The 17,022-nt window shown below is 37.4% G+C and overlaps 1 non-coding gene and 1 pseudogene across 2 annotated transcripts; one reads left to right on the forward strand and one right to left on the reverse strand.

Annotated features, from left to right (window-relative positions):
• Window positions 1–1,549: 1,549 nt before the first annotated feature.
• On the reverse strand, window positions 1,550–1,622 carry TRNAR-CCU (transfer RNA arginine (anticodon CCU)). The gene has a single exon. It is a non-coding gene; the product is annotated as a tRNA-Arg (tRNA).
• A 136-nt stretch (window positions 1,623–1,758) lies between these two features.
• Window positions 1,759–15,824, forward strand: LOC149827591 (uncharacterized; annotated as a pseudogene). Its single transcript, XR_016434543.1, has 2 exons — window positions 1,759–1,865; window positions 15,129–15,824. The product of XR_016434543.1 is annotated as an uncharacterized LOC149827591 (transcript).
• The last annotated feature ends 1,198 nt before the right edge of the window (window positions 15,825–17,022 follow it).

Below are 17,022 nucleotides of genomic sequence, written 5' to 3' on the forward strand. Positions count from 1 at the left end.
ACTCTATTATTACAACTCCTATGAAATTTGACATTTTAATTTTGTTGTATCATATAATTTTTCATCCAAAGTCAATAACTCTTCACATCATCAAATTGCTTATTAACATAAGGAGCTTTGATTGCTGTGAAATAACATTATTCTTAGGGGTAGTATGATCATTTTTGTTTTTTTTTCTGTATTTATTGAGAGAAAGCCTAGTTATTCTTAGGGGTAGGTGAGGCTTAAAGAGATTGATGTATGCCTCACTCTGAAATGGTTAAACTCATGGTTGCCAGGAAGGGAGACAAAAATGAGAAACCTGTGTGGGAATGAAAATGGAAGACAAGACTTTCTAAAGCTCATGTGAAAAAAGGAAACGTGTATATATATATATATATATATATATATATATATATATATATATATATATATATATATATGTGTGTGTGTGTGTGTGTGTGTGTGGAGCAAAAGTGCAAATATCAACAATATGCATGAAGAATATTATAAGCTGACACAAACCGTACTTCTTTACTAATATGATAAATAGAAAGAATTAATAAAATATTTTTTATAAAATATATGATTACATTAACAACAACTATAAAACTAATTATAAAGTTGGTTATATTCTATACAAATGAGTGCATAATCAGTTTACAATTAATAAAATATTAAATATTATAAATAAAGTATATAAATGCAACACAAATTTAGATAGAATAAATTATATATATATATACACACACACACACACTTACATTAAATGTTGAAATTTCTCCATTTCATCCAATGCACCACATTAACACATATTTCAATTTTTTATTAAAATACAAATTTATTTTTTGAAGAAAACATGCAAAAAATGTACGAAAAACATGTTTTTTAAATAAGAGAAACGAGTTTCCCACTTAAAGTAAGTGGGTTTTCCATGTGATGTGAAATGAGTTTCTCGCTCCATGGGAAACAAGTTTCTCATTCATTTTTAGAAGTTTCTCATAAGTTTGGAAACACTTGTTTTTCGGTTTCAGAAACAGTTTTCCCAAGAATCGAGTTTCCCACATGTTAAGTGGAATTTCCGGTAACCCTGGTTAAACTCCAGGGCCGCTTCCTTTGTCCAACAGAGACCCTACTATTTTGGTTTCAAGGCAAAGGATGTGCACCTCGAATATCGAACGTGTGACATCCTTCAACACCTTAAGCCTGGCCACGTCATTTCCCCCCTAAAGAATAGAAACTTGAGTGAAACTTGAGCCCAACCTTACAACTAAGTGCATTGTCTCCCTAAAGAATAGAAAATCAAAATTTCTGCATATTTTCAAAGATTATGTAAATTTCAAGAATTTAAAGTTTCACAAGCTCAACACTCTTTTTCTCTACCAGACTACAAGTAATTCTTTAGGAAAGGCAAATAAACATTAAATTAACCAAGCAGGAAAAAAAATAAAAAAGAGCTGTTTTCTTTTATCGTATACAATAACAATCTGAGACAATAAATTCGTGGGGTGATAATAAAGTGAAAAACAAAAAAAAAAGAGAAGAAATATGCCGTCTTAGAGAAAGAGAACGCGCCAGGTAGGGGTCGAACCTACGACTTTCTGCTTAGGAAACAGACGCTCTATCCACTGAGCTACAGGCGCTGTTAATATTTAAGATGTCCTAATAAATGTTATTACCCTATAAAAAATTAACTCCCTCTCGCACTCTCTTTCCCGTCAAAATACCCATTTTCCATCTTCGCTTTAATCTAGTTGGCTAATGGCTACTGGAAGAAAAATGCTTAGGAATGCTTTCAGAAACGCATGGAACGGTGGGCGTCTTACTTAAGAGAAGGCGGCATCTCCTCTCTGTTTCTTGCCACAAGGGGCTTCCGTGATGGGCAGGTATGGTTTCCGAGTCTCCCAATTTCCTCATTCCTTTGGTGGACTACCCATCATTGGTTCTTTAACCCTTTTGGATTGCCCAACTCTTTCCGTGTTAATCATTCGTTGAGAAAGAAACACAAGGGTTGTGCAAAGATGGACGTTTTCTTGGTTTCGTTTTTTCTTCCCTTTTTATTCATTTCTGTAATGGTTGCTCTAAAATATGAATATGGTTGCCGAGAAATATCGGTACTCAAGTATTCGAACTAGTCGCTTAACCGTAACTTCAGTTCATGTTATGAAGATGGGATCAAAAGATTTCTAAGAGGCAAACAGTCTTAAATACTTTTGTCAAGTATGCCTAAGATTGAAATACTTAATACTTATTTAGCTACCCAGTTCTTCCGAGGGAGGAATAAGAAGTCATTGAAAGGAATCACCAAGTGAGTATTGGATATGGTTTCCTTTATTGCAGAAATTGGCAACAGAGAAAGTGCTTGGGTCTGATTGGTTATAAGATTCCGTTGGAATATGGTTTCTGATCATTCTTTTTCTCGGTTTAGGAGATGATTGTGTGATTTGTTAACTATAAGAGCTAATATTTGTGACGGTATGGATTGGCGTCGTGATCTATGGAGAAGCAGGAAACAATAGGAAATGTGTAGGATATGCGGCGTTGAAGATAGAATGGCTGATGAGTCTAACGGAATGGTTAATTCTGAATGAAGAATTAGAAGTAGGTAGTTGGGGCCAAGGAGTTACAAAATACATTATTGGTGGAAAAAATATAAGAGTTTAAGAGACCAATCAATCGAATTTGGTCTGTGAATCTAAGAAGTGGGAATTCTTGATCTCTCTCTCTCAATTCACAAATACATTATCTGAATTGATGTGTTTCTGTCGACTGGTGTTTTCATTTTGGCGGGGCGGGGGTTCAGCTTGTGAAGGACTTCGGTAAAAATCCAGAGATGCTAAATTCCGGCAGTATCAAATGTTGTCATTGATCATCCTTGTTATGTTAAATTCTGGCAATATCAAATGCTGTCACTGATCATCCTTATTATGTTAGTCTGGCAGTACCAAATGTTGTCATTGATCATCTTTGGGTTTAAGATATCGTCTTATCTGCCTTTCGAACTTCCAATAGAAGTCATGCAGGCAGTGGTTCATGCCTTTTGTTTGGTGTCACATTAAAAAATTACAACGTTATTGGCTTCTTTAGTTAAGCATGCTTTATTTTTATTTCATCTAATCCTTCAGATGAAAACTTTGGCAAATAAGGTTAAGGGAAGCTATCCACTAACTACTAATTGATATTATGGTAAACTGCTGTTTTCAGAAAATCACTTTAATTTCTTCTTGTTTGGTTCTTTGCCACTTGATAGGCATGATAACATGAGTTGTAGCATAATGTTACTTAACTGGACTTCTCTTGCGTTTGGATACATCTTAAGGATGATTTGTAACGCCCCAAAATTTCAAACTTCTAAAGTTTTAGAAGAACTTGAAAGAAACTGAAAATTCTTATTTTTCAGAGTTTTTGATTTAGCAGATCAGCGGAAAATGATTTTTGAAATAACAAATTGGCAAACCTTGGGTGCATTATTGTGAACCTTCTGTTTCACAATGGATTTACATCTTCGTAACCACAATTAAAACCATATGCATTAAAAGATAATTTTAAGTTTATACAAAATGAAATTTTCTGAGGAAACCCTTATACAAAATTTAAACCAAAGAGGTGTATCCAGGATGCAGAATGCCAGAAGAAACAGTGACATCTTGATGCCATCTTGCAATTGCGCCATCGCCTATCGCTTATACCTAATCATCACCTGTACCCATGAGATTGGTCAGTTTCATGAAACTGGTAGGTGCACAAGTATAACAATTTAGAACAAAACTAATACATGCTTTATTTCATACATGATATGCAATTTAACATAAATAAAGTGAACACGATAACTTTGTTTCGATATTAACTGTCTTGAGGGTACGCACAGGAGAAACTTAGAAACAACTGAGATTTGCTCGGAGGTTTATTATTCTTTGTATTTTGATAACCCCCGGTAACTAGTTAAGTCCGCTCCTAAGGGGACGATCGGTGATCGAAAGAGGATTCCCCAAAGGCATTCGTGGCAAAGAATGCATCTAACTTCTGCAGAAGTCCATGGGGTCTATCACATAGGATGATATTCGATAGCTCTGTCCCCTAACTCCGATGACTGGGACACCGAGACAATTGCTACTCGAGGAGCGTAATTGTTAACAACCTGTCCATCGGAGTTTTTGTACTATTTCATGATCTCTCTTGACGGAACCAAAAAGGCGAATGAGTGCGTTAGGTTCTATTTTAACTAACGACCTATTATACATGTTCTGATTCGTTGAACCCATTCGAGCATCTTGTCGGTAAAGGCTATTATCACTGTTTGTATGATTACCACTTTTATATCATTGTGCAATTTGCTTGTTACGAGATCGCCACGAATCTATTATCCATTTATCGTAGTATCAACATGCGGTGCATGTCTAGTGATACTGCTTACGATAAAAGGGGTACATGTTTCTCAGAAGAAACCCTTGACCTTAGCCATTTCCAATTTCCCATGTCTTCGACTGGGGATACCCGAGTCATATCAGGTATTCTGCAAAAGCTTGCAAGGACTTCATCATATGGTGCCGTTTTGGGAAAAGCTTAGTTGCGATTATGCAACCTTCAAATGCCAATTTTTGCTTTTCAAAACCACGCATACTTGAATACCGGATTCTCACAAGAAATCCTTTTTTCTTTAAATTTTTGGCACACATGCTCGAAATCCGTGTCTTTTTAAAAAGCAAACATGATACAGGGTAAGGCAGGACTCGATGTGCGAAACCACACATCGAGCAAAATCAAAGCATACTTAGTGCACGAGGTACAAAACTGTACCTTGGCTAAATAAATGCATAAGCAGTGCATGAGGTACAAAATCGTACCCTTGCTAAATAAATGCGTAAGCAATGCACGAGGTATGAAACTATACCTCAGCTAAATAAATGCGTAAGCAATGCACGAGGTACAAAACCGTACCTCGGCTAAATAAATGTGTAAGTAGTGTACGAGGTGCAAAATCGTACCCTGGCTAAATAAATGCGTAAGCAATGCACGAGGTACGGAACTATACCTCAGCTAAATAAATGCATAAGTAATGCACGAGGTATGAAACCGTACATCAGATAAATAAATGCATAAGCAACAGCCTATCCATGTAATAGCGTGACGGTGAAGTAAATAGTACAAAGCAAGGCTCGATGTGTGAAACCACACATCGAGCTAAATAAATGTGTAAACAGTAGCTTGTGCATGTAATAGCGTGACGGTGAAGTAAACAGTACAAAGCAAGGCTCGATGTGTGAAACCACACATCGAGTTAAATAAGTGCGTAAACAGTAACCTATGCACGTAATAGCTCGGCGGTGAAGTAAACAGTACAAAACAAGACTCGATGTGCGAAACCACACATCGAGCTAAATAAATGCGTAAACAGTAGCCTGTGCACGTAATAGCGCGATGACGAAGTAAACAATACAAAGCAAGGCTCGATGTGCAAAACCACGCAAAGAGCTAAATAAATGCATAAACAGTAGCCTGTGCATGTAATAGCGCGGCGGTAAAGTAAATGACATAAAGGAAAAAGAAGAGGATCGCAAAACTACATCCTTGAATTAAAAGCGTATATGTATATATATTTTTTAAATTATATGCTTATTCATAAGTTTTAGGATTTGTCCTTCCATTGTCCTTTGTACAACTTTTCCTTACCTTAGAGAATGTCGACTTTGCTGACGATTTCGAGTGTAGGTGTTAAGTGGCTTGTTTCTCGGTGCATGTGTAAGGTTTGTTGCGTCAGTGGGGTGCGCCAAAGGGTTCGTTCTACTGCGTAAATAGCATAAGGAAGATCATCTTTTAAAATCATGCGTTGGTACTCTATTTGGGTCGCAAGGAGTCGAACCAGACCCTAGGTCGGTTCGCCTGGCTGAACCAGTTTCTAAATCGGAGTGAGTCGATTCGGGAACCGAGGTTAGCCGGGCTCGGCTTAGCCCTACTAGCCACGAGAGGGGAGGGGTGGAGGCAGGGGGTGCGCCCCTGCCAGCTGGTCGGAAAAGGAGGAGGCAGGGGCGATGCCCCTGCCTGCTGGCCTGAAAACGAGAGGGAAGGCAGGAGGTGGCGCCTCTGCCCTTTGGCTGAAACAAGGAAAAGGTAGGGGGTGTCTCTTCCCCGCCTGTTGGTTGGAAAACAAGCGAAGGCAAGAGCGTCGCCCCTGCCCTCTGGTCGAAAACAGAAACCCCCCTGCCTGTTGGCCAAAAAACAGGAAAATGAGGCAGGGGCGTCGCCCCTGCCTGCCATCCGGAAAACACAGGAAAGCAGGGGTGGCGCCCCTGCCCTCTGGCTGAAACCGGAAAAGGCAGGGGGCGTTGCCCCCCTTCCTGTTGGCCGGAAACAACAGGCGACGGCAGGAGGGGCAACACCCTCCTGCAGGTTGAACCAGAGAGAGAGGCATGCACCTGAGGTCGTGCGGCTCTGGCTCCGGTGAAGGGAGAGGGAGAGAGTGGGATAGTCGAGAGGGAGACACATCAGGGAGAGAGAGAAAACGGGGGGCGAGTTTTCCCTTTTTGCGTAAAAGGGAAACCCCCCCTCCCCCCTGTGCTTAAATAGAAAACGAAGGGGGGTGTTTAGATTTGGATACGGTTCAGATCCAACCTGGATCCATTTTTTTTTTAAACCGGGTCTTACATGATTGCATTGACATCATTTGTGACATTACATGGGCATAGGATGTTGGCCCCCATGATAGGCAAGCAGCATGTCACAATAGAGATTAGCATAGTCTGTGAGAACACTTATAACTTGTAAAGAGATTCTCATTTGAGTCAGTTGCATCAAAGTGACCTTTGCCACTTTATTATGTCAATTTTAATCTCTAGATTCTAGAATAATCTATTTCTGTGTCTTTTATGTTCCATATGGTCTGTAACCATGAGTATTCAAGTCAAAATGAATGGATGAGAGGCCAGAGTGGCGGTCCAAATGATCAATAGATTATCATATGGAAACCTATGTAGATACTTCTGCTGGATTCCAGTGCATCAAATATCTTTTTGAAATACTTTGGTTAGCAAAAGTATCTTAAGCTCTCAAAATGTATACTGATAGCGAGGCCAATGGCAAAAAAAAAGCCTGTAAGATTTTTACAAAGTTGCCTGCTAGAGACCCGTCGACATTGTGGAAGGAGGGAATCCAAAAGATTTCTAAAAAGAAGAATAGACCAAAAGCACAGTGATTACATAATTAAGGGAGAAGCTTGGACATGGTGATGAAGCTAAGTGTGGAAAGAATGTGTTGCTATAAAGGCTGTTGGAGGACCTCACCCAAGCTAGAAGCCTAGAACTATTGAACAGTCACTACCTGTTCTCATATGAACAGACTTATGATTAAATGCTTTCTGACTTGTATTTTTCAAAGAAGAATATGCTGATTCAAGAAACAAATTTTGCTGGAGGGACATGAGGTAGCATCTGGGGAAGGCAGTGAGAAGTGTAGCATGACAAGCATTAGTGTTAAACTCAGTGAATCCATTGTTTTAAAATTTAAACATTAAAAGTCAAATAGCAAGTTCATGTGGCAAAAGGCTTGAGCATGAAGGCAGTGTCTGTGGGGAAGAGATTTTTATGTGGGCATGAGGTTATTGATGCTTTAATGGCTTAAATTGAATATTTTGACCTTTTTCTTCCCAGAATTGACTAATTTACTTTCCTTTAAAGGATAAACTTGGTGATGATTGCAACAAGGGAGAATTCAAAAGGTGTTAAAATGTAAAACTGTATATATATATATATATATAATATTATATTATTATTATTATTATATATATATATAAATACATTTTTCATTTCTTTCTTTTCTGTAATTTTTTTTCCTTTATGTCATCTAGTTTAGTTTGAACTAGAATGACTGTTGCTAGTCAAGTCCTGTCCAGACTTGACTAGCAATATAGCTGTTGGACTGACACATTCCAACAACTCTAAATAGAGCTGTTGTACTGTGTCCAACAACTCTATTGAGTCCTCTTTCAGCTGTCTATATAAAGGGGTGCAGCCCTTTTGTATTTCATTCCAATGCTTCTTAAGCAATTGGTTTTTCATATCAATAAAGAATACATTTTTATTTTTATTTTGTTTTCAGTTATACCCTTTTTAAGGGTTATGCTTTAGTGTCATTCTTGACACTTGCCCTTGTGAATCTAAGCTCGTGTTTCGAAGATCCTCATTTCATTTCATGGTATCAGAGCCGTAGAAGTACTAAATCTTGAGGAAAAGCTGCATCGGTTTCCGTGCCCTGTTTGCAAAAGTGTTCGCCACTTGAAGAGAAGTGTTTTATCACTTCATTGGCGGAAGATTTCACATCTTGTTGTATTGTTTTTTTCTTCTTTCTTTTTCATTTTCCTTCTTGTTTCTCTTCTATCCCTATTCTTTCTCTCCTTGTTAGCGATGGATGATAATGATAAAGTCACCATCATGCCTATGAAACTAAGTGATACGAACTATGTAACATGGGCTTCAATCATGAAGCACCATATATGGGGAAAAGGCCTATGGGGGATTGTGGATGGTTCCAATTCCGAACCTAAGCTATCTCTTACTAAAAAGGAGGGAGATAAAGAGGTCCTTCTATTGGAAGGAAAGAAAATCAAGGCTATTGCCTCATACGAGAAATGGAAAGAATGGAGAATATCTCATGCGAAGATAATGTCATGACTTATCAATAGCGTTGACATTAAAAAATGCTCAAGTCTTGCCAAATTTGATCATGCCGATAAGTCATGGGAATACCTTAAGAATATGTATTCCCTTAAAGATATTGCACACGTGTGCAACCTCCAAGAAAAAGTTCGAATGATGACACAAGGAGACAAAACTATTCGTGAATATTACAATGGGTTGTCCGAACTTTGGGAAGAACTTTTCCTTTTAGAACCAAAGTGGCATTGTGCCGAAGACATCGAGCTTCGTCAGAAACAATTCGATGCTGAACATTTTTACCAGTTTATCACTGGATTAAGGCCAAAATTTGAAACCACTAAATCGGCCCTACTTCACCGGGAAAAAATTCTTTCTATTGGTGAAACTATTAAAGAGTTAACAATGGAAGAAAATCGTCTCCGGAAAGGTTCTTTAAAAATTGAAGATGATTCTGTTTTAGCCGTGTCTAGACCAGGGAATCATGTTCGATCATATAGGTCGCCTCACTTTAACCGACAAAATGGTGACTATGATAAGAAGAAAGTTATTTGTCATCACTGTCATGAACCGGGACGCTACAGGCCACAATGTTCCAAACTTAAGGAGCTGAGAGAAAAAATAGCTGCAATTGCTGGATCGGAGCCTAAAGATCAGGATGCACCAGTTTCCTTGGCCCAACTAATGGAGATTTTTCAGCCTCTCATCAAAGGTGCCTCTTCCTCATCTGAAGCTTCAACCGGTGCAACATCCTCATCTTTTTCTGATCTAGGTAAAATTTCTTGGCTCCTTGACTCTGGTGCATCTATTCATATGACCCCAAATAATCAAAGTCTATCCAAATGTGTTAAAAATAAAACAAGTGTGTCAAAGGTCTTTACTGCTGATGGGACTTCTCTTGAAATAGAAGGAATAAGAAATTTTGAAAAAATTTATAAAACAAAGAAATTTTCTATTCCAGAAATTAGACATGTTCCCAAATTAAATTTAAATCTTTTATCTGTATCTCAAATTTCTGATTATGGGTGTAATATTTCTTTTTTTTCTCATGGTTGTTGGGTAAAGGATCACCAGTCAGGCAAGCTGATTGGTGAAGGCCATAGAGAAGGAGGACTCTATTACATGGATTTTTTGGAAATGCCGAAGAAAGCTTTTTGTTATAATATTCAAAAAATAGAGTTGAAACTGTGGCATAAGAGACTTGATCACCCATATATAGCCAAAATCCAACATTTTCCAAATCTAGGAAAATTTTGTAACTCTGAATCATTTGATTGTAAAGATTGTATTCTCGGCAAAATGAAAAGATTATCATTTCAGAACAAAACCTTTTTCTCTTCAAAACCACTTGAATTAATACACTCGGATGTTTGGGGTCTTGCACCAGTAATTTCTAAAGGAGGATTTGTTTACTATGTTATTTTTGTCGATGATTTCTCCCGACATACATGGATGTACTTTCTCAAACATAAGTCTGAAGTATTTTCATACTTTCAAACTTTTCATAATATAGTTAAAAATAAGTTTCAAAATGATATTACTATTTTTCGCACAGATTCAGGGGGAGAGTTTTTATCCACAGATATTCAAAATTATCTTAAATTGCATGGCATCACACATCAAAGATCTTGTTCTTATACACCTCAACAAAATGGACTGGCAGAACGAAAACATCGCCATATTATGGAAACCACTAGGACTTTATTAATAGCAAATCAAGTCCCGAAAGACTTTTGGGCAGAAGTTGCCTTAACTGTCACCTATCTCATTAATAGGATGCCATCTTCTTCGCTACAAAATATCACTCTCATTGAAAAACTTATGAACATTTTTTCAGACTACTCTAGACTAAGAATATTTGGGTGCAAATGTTTCATATTTACTGACAAAAATGATAAACTTTCTCCTTGTGCGATTCTCTGTGCCTTTTTAGGATATGCTAAAAACCAAAAAGGTTATAGATGTTTTGACTTCAAAAATAATAAACTATATGTGTCTAGAAATGTTTCCTTTCTTGAAAAGGAGAGCTTCTTTGATTTTAGAAAATTAAAAGACGTCACTGAGTACTCCTTTTTGCTAGATCTAACATCAACATCTGATGAATATGACATTGACTGTAACTTTGATGATAATTAAAGAATTATTGATCTTAATGTTGAAAATGAAGAAGTTCATAGAGATACTAGTATTCAATATTCCAGGCGACAAGAGTCTAATCCTCCATGTGCACTTGAAAAATATTCTAACATTCCAACTAGACAATCATCCCGAGTCTCGAGGCCTCCAGAAAAGTTTGTATCATACGAGTCTTTCTCACCCACATATAGGGCAGTTATTGCATTAATTCACTCATATGAAGAACCATCCACATATTTTCAAGCAAAAAATGATATCAAATGGATAGAAGCCATGAAAACTGAATTAGATGCACTTGAAAAGGCTTCTACATGGAATATTCAAGATCTTCCTTCAGGGAAGAAAACTATAGGATGTCGATGGGTTTATAAAATTAAAACCAAGAGTGATGGTACTCTTGAAAGATATAAAGCTCGTTTAGTAGCCAAAGGTTATGCCCAAGAATATGGGATTGATTATGAAGAATTGCTCCGGTGGCTCGTATGACAACTGTCCGAACCTTAATTGCCTTAGCTTATATAAAAAAATGGTCTATTTTTCAAATGGATGTCAAAAATGCTTTTTTAAATAGAAAGCTAGTTGAAGAAGTATACATGGAACCCCCTCCTGGTCTAAGTATTCTTAAGGGTAAAGTTCTCCGCTTAAAAAAAGCTCTTTATTGACTTAAACAAGCACAAAAAACTTGGTATGATAGGTTTAGTCATGTTATGATTGATATTGGTTTTCAATTCTGTTTAACTGACATTGCTTTATTTATTAAGAATTTTGATGCAGGGATCATTGTGCTTCTTCTCTATGTGGATGATATGATCATCACCGGAAGCGATAAACAAGGAGTTGAAACAATAAAAACACTTCTTAAATCTCATTTTGAAATGATTGATTTGGGCTTGTTGAGATATTTTTTAGGCATTGAAGTTGCTTATTCTCATAGAGGATATTTATTATTTCAGACTAAATTTGTTTTTGATATTGTTTTCAGGTCTGGTATTACTGATGATAAGAAAGTTGACACTCCAGAAGTTGTTAATGTTAAAATGAAGATTGATGATGGAGAACTTCTTGCAGACCCTACTCCTTACAGACATCTTGTCGGGGCACTTTACTATCTATCCATTACCAGACCAGATATAACACATGCTGATCACACAGCAAGTCAATTTCAACATGCTTTTACTTCTGTTCATATGGGAGCAATCATGCGTATTATCAGATACATCAAGTCCTCTTTTTCACAAGGACTTTTCTTATCTTCCTCATCTTCTCTTGATTTAATTGCATATACTGATGCTAATTGGGGAGGTGATCCCAATAACAAACACTCAACCACTGGCTTTTGTGTCTTTTTAGGGGAATCATTGATCTCGTGGAGGTGTAAAAAGCAGCATAAGGTATCTCTCTCATCCACCGAAGCTGAATACAAAGTCATGGCAACCACGACCATGGAAGTAGTTTGGCTCCGACGACTGCTTGCTGACATGGGAGCTGAAGCAACAAAGGCTTCACAAATGTGTTGTGACAACAAAAGTGCGATCTACATTGCCAGTAACAGAACATTCCACGAACACACCAAACACATCGAAATGGATTGTCACTACGTCAGAGAGGAATATCTACACGGGATAATTAATCTGCCATATGTCACTTCAGAATATCAGTTAGCAGACTTCTTTACAAAGCCTCTCGCTGCTCCCCGATTTCACTTTCTTTTAGACAAACTTTCGCTCATTGTACCATAAGTTTGAGGGGGAGTGTTAAAATGTAAAACTGTACATATATACATATATATATATATATATATATATATATATATAAATACATTTTTCATTTCTTTCTTTTCTGTAATTTTTTTTCTTTATTTTTATTTTTTTATCTTTATGTCATCTAGTTCAGTTTGAACTAGAATGACTGTTGCTAGTCAAGTCCTGTCCAGACTTGACTAGCAATAGAGCTGTTGGACTGTGTCCAACAGCTCTATTGAGTCCTCTTTCAGCTGTGTATATAAAGGGGTGCAGCCTCTCTTGTATTTCATTCCAATGCTTCTTAAGCAATTGGTTTTTCATATCAATAAAGAATACATTTTTATTTTGTTTCCAGTTATACCCTTTTTAAGGTTTATGCTTTAGTGTCATTCTTGACACTTGCCCTTGTGAGTCTAAGCTCGTGTTTCGAAGATCCCCATTTCATTTCAAAAGGAACTTCTCAAGCATTTGCCTCCTATATTAGAATTTTGGAGGGAGTGCACCTATGTCCTGTAAACGTTTTCTATAATTTAAGGAATTGAGCAGCATCAGGATATGTTGTGGCTTGGTCTACAAATGATATTGGGTACAACATTATTTGTGGATCTACTTTACTTGGATTTAAATACATTTTTAAATTTATATTCCTAATTTGAAAGTGGTGTCATTGTTTCTTTTTTGGAGAGCCTGACACAAGAGAGGGTTGTATTGGTAGTTTGCAAATAACTGCATATTAGACATGGTGTCATTTTCTCTGATGCATCTGCTTAACCCTATCTGCTACTCTTGATATCAGTTAACTTACACAATTCAGAATGTATTGTCATGATCAAATAACTATGTTCATTGAGTATTCATTCTTAAATCTGAATCCTCAAGATTCACATTACATCGTTTTAGAGTAGTTATTTTTTTATTTTAAGTCATGAAACTCATTGCTTATCAAACAAATGAATGTATGGCCAACCTTTATTGAAGTTGCATTTGTAGTTTTCTCCCTCTTTGTTGTCTTATTGGAATGTTCAAGATATGGCAGGTTGGTTTATGACTTGAAATGGTTTTATTAATTTGATCAGTCAGTCAGTTGGATATTCAGTTTCACAGCCACTTAAGTTTTATTATGTGCAATTCCAGAATGATTGCCTATGGTTTCACTTATTGGAATATTGATAACAAAATTTCATTGCTCATTATTTCTGTACTTGCATATACCTTGGACCATTTCAGGTATGCCATCAGTTGGAAAGGGAGTTGCTTTTTTCCAATGAGTAAATTATAAATTACCTTGTCCTCTAGAATGGTGGTTTCCTATTATTTTCTTCTTTTAGGCATGCTAGTATGATTTGATGCTCTCTCTCCAGAGGCATTTCTCTAACACCACCATCATAAATAAGTCTTATACATGCTCTCTAAAAGAAGGATGAAACTAAATATAGAGATATAGTTGTTCTTCTTAGGGATCTAATTAGTTGTTCACCTTAGTTAGAAGAAGTGGATGAAACTAAGTAGTTAGCATCTGATCATGGCACTTGAAGACAAAAATCAGAGATCCCATCATGCTGGGGGCCTTATTTGCTCCTGATCTTCCTCAACCTTGATGTAATTATTGGTCCGATTTCTATGTCATTGATCAGGTGTACAGAAAGTGACATCCTCCCAGATACGTTTTCCCCTTGACTGCATTTTGACTACAATATGCAGCATGGATTTTGGCCACATAAGGATTACTTCCTTTCTGGATTATTTATGCATTCCATATCTAAGTGTTTGCTTCTGAACCTTATTGCTTCCTATCCCATGTAATAAAAATATTGAGTTTTAATCTCTTAAGTCATGAGTCTGCCCTTTCTTCATGATCATCTAGAGCTTTCACTGGGTGATGAGAATCTGATGAAAGAAAATAGGTGGGTGGGCGTTCTTTTGGTTGCCATCCAAACATGATGAGAGAGAGACATTATGATTTTCTGGCTTTTCAGTATACTGTACATCTGAGGCTGTATCTCAGAGTCGTGCTGCAATATAGCAGTGTGTGTCGTAGCCTACAAGAGCTATCATTGATTAAAGACAAGTGGAGTATTTGTTCTTCAGTTACAAGGACCTAAATTTTGTGAAACATTGTATGGATTGAATGATTATTAAACAAATTTGATGGAACTGAATGGTGACATAGAATCTTTGATGATATATCACTATGCAAAAATAATAAGGTGATCATATGCACAAATGGAACATCTTGTGAGCTTGGTGAGTTTAGGAACAAATATATTGCCTTCAAGAAATGGGAAGTACTCTGCTATGTCATCATGGGTGACCAGCTTGAGGATGACTTTTCATTTGAATAAAGAATGGTGGCCTAATTGGATGTTTCAGGGTGTACATTTAAGGTGGTCAGGAGTCCTTTCTATTGTTTAGTTGGCCTAATTTATTGATTCAAGTTGTTTCCATATATGAACCAATAGCTGCATATGGTTTCCTCTTCACATTGTATGTTTCGTCAAGTTTTTTTGGTGGGCATGGTTGTAAAGTTGTAACATTTTGCAGTGGCAAAGTTGTAAAGTCTATAACATTTTGTACTATGACGTTTCTTTTCTGCTGTAAATATAGTAAGTTGCACTATGGTTTGCAGGTTCTTCTTTCGCCTAGGAGCTTCTTTGGAGTGGAAGATTTAGTAGACGATGACAATGGCCGGCCATACACATACAAGAAGGAGAAGAAATCAAAGAACCCCCACAAGCATGCGTCATTCAAGCAGCGAACAATAGCATACATGGAACCCTTCACACTTGATGTATTCATATCCAAGCGTTTTGTTTCTGCATCGCTTACCCATAGAGTGACCAGTAAACAAGTGGCTGTTGCGGGTACAAACTCCAAAGGCATCAAGGCAATTCTCATGTCCCGTTGTGACATACCTGCTTGTTTGGCAGTCGGTCAGATCTTGGCTGAGAGAGCAAGGGAAGCTGATGTCTATATTGCTTCATACACACCAAGGGACCGCCACAAGTTTGAAGGCAAAATCCGAGCTGTGGTCCAGTCCCTCATTGACAACGGAATTGATGTCAAGGTTTATCTCAACTGATTTGGACATTGTTTGTTAGTTCAATGCTCATGGAGTTGTTATTTGAATGGAAATGGTTACTTCTGTTTATATCTTGGAGTATGCTGAAAGTAGGAGTTGCGCTTTCTTCAGAAGAGAAAAGGATGACATAGGCCTGAAAGTAGTGTTTTCCTCAAGGTTGAAAAGGATTACATATGCCCCTGTTTGTTTGATCACAAAAAAAGGCTGGAGATACTGATAAAACCAACTTGTCTTGCATTAATATGGCTGTCACATATCTTTGTGGTTTTTTTTTAATTTTAGAGAAGCATCTTTGTGGCATTTTAGAAACGAGTTACTTTTGGGTGCCTTCAATTAAAGGGCAGGTCTTTCCCCTCATTCTCAGTAGTTGAAGATCCTTCTGAAAATCCTTAGTGGATGTGTGATCGATTTGTTACTGCTGTGGTTGAATGGTGAGTGGATATAAGTTCTTGGTGGTACTAGACCTGGAATATGTTGTCATTTTATGCCAATGCACACAGTGACTCTCTCTCTCTCTCTCTCTCAGATCTAAGCAAGTCTGATTCAGTTTAGATCGACATTATCAAACCCAACTTAATCTGACCTGGCCTAATCAGATTTAAGATTGGAAAAAGATAATACTGAATCTGGGTACGATTGGCCAATCGGGTATATTTTACATGTAATCAGCTTGGATCATTCGATGGATTCAGATTTGGATATCAAACTGTATACAGAATCCAAATCCGATTGTTAATCAGTTTCTATTTACTTAACTGAATCCGACCAATCGGATATCCGACCTGAATCCAAACTGTTTACACCCTCTAAAAATTCACTTCGGCACCAGGTCAGATCGGGCTCCATAGCCTAGCTAGGAGTTGAACTGGTTTCCTTTGGTTTGTTAAGAAGCTTTGTAATTGATCAAATTGATTAATGCTTCAAGACCAAAACAAGGGTTGTTTTTGTTGGCATTGTCCTTCAATTCAGTAGCAATATATAGCTAAATGAACTTCACCTGCATTGTCCTTTACAAGCGCCTAAATGAACAAAAGACCAAAAGAAGGGGGAAAATGGCAAGAAAAGGTTGGGGAGAAAAAATCTATCACAAAAGGGGATGACAGATGAAGGCAAATGAAATGTTCACTTCAATAAGAGAGAGAAAATGGATTCCAACACAGATGGCTGCCAACAATCGGAAAGCTGCATAAAAGGGGCCCAATAGCATGTTTGCCACTCCTCCCTTTGATGCAATGAGGATCCACTGATCTCTTAACTCATCTGCTGGCTACTGTGAGTGTATGCACACTGGCAATGACATGGAAGCATTTCATGGGTCCCACTGTAATAGAATGCAGGCTCCACTTAAAATGCTGTCATGTGATTGGCTGTACATACATAGGAGATGAGTCAAGGGCATGTTTATTTCGGCCCCTTTTATTTAGTATGAAAGGGAACCTGT

The sequence above is a fragment of the Nuphar pumila genome, chromosome 10 (assembly GCF_984573655.1).
Source record: "Nuphar pumila chromosome 10, dmNupPumi1.hap1.1, whole genome shotgun sequence".
NCBI classification, from domain to species: domain Eukaryota; kingdom Viridiplantae; phylum Streptophyta; class Magnoliopsida; order Nymphaeales; family Nymphaeaceae; genus Nuphar; species Nuphar pumila.